Here is a 2,886-nt window from a genome sequence, read left to right as displayed (position 1 = left end):
AAAAAAAGAAAGAGCGTATATGGAGCGCCGAGCCCTCTTTGGCAAAAGTGGAGCGACAGGTCCACCAGTAGTACGTAACGGACGGGCGTCTCGCGGCGCAATGAAGCTTTCTCAGGTCGGCGCTGGCTCGGCAACGCGCCGACCCGCGCCCGCACCGCGGTGCGTGATCACGCACGGCGCGCGGGCGCGACCAATCTCGGCGAGGGGCTCGTCGACGGTGGACCAATCGTCGCGTCCCGGTCAGGCCGCGACCGCGTGATCGCAGGCGTGCTGTTCACGTGCTCCCAGTCTGACTCGGACCGTGATCGTGACGTCAGCGCGCGTGGCAAACGCGGTCGATACGTCATGGCGTCACGGCGCGCCTCGAGCGTCACGCACAAACTCTCCAGCCTCCTTCCTCTTCTACCTCCGATGTACGCGTGTGTACGTCGCATCCGTCGTCGGGGGCCTTCGCTCAGATTCATCTGCTTCTTTCTTTCCTTCTTCGCATACCGTGAACGGCCCCATCTTTTCATTATGGATCTCCTTCTTGTCATCTGCTGTAAACTCTTTTCTTTCTTCCTCTCTTTTACTCGGTGTCTCCTTTTATTCTTTTCTGCATCTTCGCGGATGTGCGTTGTATTCCTCTCTTCGTTTCACGTTTTGTGCAGATCCAATGACTCATATGTGTGTGTCCTAAGCTATATTGTATTGTGAAGATCTCATATTATTTTCCCATAATTTTTTTTTGTATACATTAATTATATATATGTAATTATTATAATTGTAAAAATATATAATTATAACTTTTATAATATAGTATATACTCTTTCTCTTTCAATATCAAATTTCTCTACAATAGCACGATTTTATTAGATTTATTAACATTTTTAGTATTTCTTATTGTGTGTGCTACCTTGTGTTTTCTTTTCGGGTGACATAATTACAGGACATTGTGCACAAGCTCCTATTTTTCCTTTCTTCCTTTCTCGCTCGCGTCCTCCGTTTTGTCATCGCTTTATTGGGCCAGGGATATGCGTCGTCTTTTTCGAGGGTGATTGCACTCCAAAATAAATTCGTTTATTTCTGGTTCTCCGCAATATCTCGCGTTTATCGTTGTACCCGAAGATGATTCGCGCGCGCGGCACCCGCGCGAATCAGCCGTCATGCTCGTGATCGCCGATCGCGTGGCCTCCTCCACGTTGTTATCGTTATCTGGCAAATAAACGCCGATGCGCAATAGTGTCGTTGATCTCGCTTCGAAGACGTTTGGTATCAGGCGATATGCGACATTGCGAGTCCTTACGATCCCAAACTTCCGCTATTCCGACCCCGAGAGAGTGACTATAATTTTATCACGCAGAGGTCCTCAAGATCAAGTATCGAAACCGACACAGTAGATATATAAAAAATTTCTCTACGCATCTGTACGTCCTTCTCTTTCCTCTTTCTCTCTCTGTAATAAAATATAATACATTTATTATCATACATGATATTTAATATCTTTTAATCGAGGTGTGTCTATTTATAGTTTTCTTAATCATTAACGTCACGACACGGAGACAGAAATATCGACTTTGAACGGGGGGCTTTAAAGTTACGCGCATCTCATCGGGGAGTACACGCGATGTTTCCCTTGACATGCGTCGCAATAAATAATTCACGTTGAGACGATTATTGGTCTTTAGGCGCGTCGTTTGTCTGTTTATGATCGGAGAGTTTTCGACGAGTCGTAAAGGACGACGAGACGGAGGTGGGTCGCGCGCGATTTTTTTAAGGTCACTTCGACAGGGATACATAATCGATGAACGGTCCATAGACGAGCGCGTTAGCGTGTTGTCCATAGGTCAGCGTGGCGAAACTTACGTGACATTCGATAAAATCGAACCAGTGCGTTGCAATAAAACGGACAACAAAAATAAAAGCCCAAATGATAGCGATGCCCACGACCCAATAAGCAGACAATATTTTTAAAATGTATTTTTAACATTTATTATTTATTAATTGTACGTTGTACAATTAATTGTAAAAATATAATTTATATAATTATATAATTTATATAAAAATATAATATTCGTTTGAAATATTAATATAAATATTGTTAATGTTTATGTGAATGTTAATATAAACGTTGTTAATGTTTATGTAAATGTTAATATGAACATTTTTTAATGATTAAAAGGGAACTTAATTTTTGATTATTTAATTATTTATAAAAATGTTTTCCAAAAATTTTCAAAAATATTGTCTGCTCATTGGGGATGATAGTGCTATTTTCTCGATCGAGAAAGCAAAATAATCGCGCTGTTAATTATTTATTAGCCATTATGACGTGATTACATTGGATTGATTATTTTCAAAATTATTTTTCTCAATTACTGACGATGACCCGAAGTGATTGAAACGTCCATATAATACATCAAATAATTATAATTTCTTTATAAATTTCCTCTATCTGATATGACCTTGGTTCGGCTCTTATTTTATTTAATTATTATTTGTAATATTTAGAGCTTTATTAATTTCTATTATTATTTTTAAAGTTTGACGGAGTCGATTAGGTTTGGTTGTGCATTGTTTATAAAAGACTCACGCGACGAATATATATCCCTAACAGTACGCACGTTCAAAAGATGTCCAGAGGATGTAAAATATTCTCTGGATGTCCTCTGGATTCATCTTTTGAATATGTTGTTAGGGACGCGACGTTTTTCCCTATCTATTTTTCCACACATCAGATTGTCAAAATTGTATCGTAAAATACTATATTAATGTACTCCGTAATTATATTGTACTCGTTTGTTTTCCTGCTGCAAGGCGCCGACACAGAATCTCCGTTATCGATATATGTATATACATATGTGTATATATATATACAGGGTGCGGCATTTATAGTGACGCGGGCAT

The 2,886-nt window shown here is 40.0% G+C and overlaps 1 long non-coding RNA gene across 1 annotated transcript; it reads right to left on the bottom strand.

Annotated features, from left to right (window-relative positions):
- Window positions 1–547: 547 nt before the first annotated feature.
- LOC115245875 lies at window positions 548–1,427 on the bottom strand. Its single transcript, XR_003885614.1, has 2 exons — window positions 896–1,427; window positions 548–680 (listed from the first exon to the last, which is right to left on the bottom strand). It is a non-coding gene; the product is annotated as an uncharacterized LOC115245875 (long non-coding RNA).
- Window positions 1,428–2,886: the final 1,459 nt, after the last annotated feature.

The sequence above is a fragment of the Formica exsecta genome, unplaced genomic scaffold, assembly GCF_003651465.1.
Source record: "Formica exsecta isolate Colony F162 unplaced genomic scaffold, ASM365146v1 C16477670, whole genome shotgun sequence".
Lineage (NCBI taxonomy): Eukaryota > Metazoa > Arthropoda > Insecta > Hymenoptera > Formicidae > Formica > Formica exsecta.
Note: the sequence above shows the minus strand (reverse complement) of the source record. Positions and strands in the feature narration are given on the sequence as shown.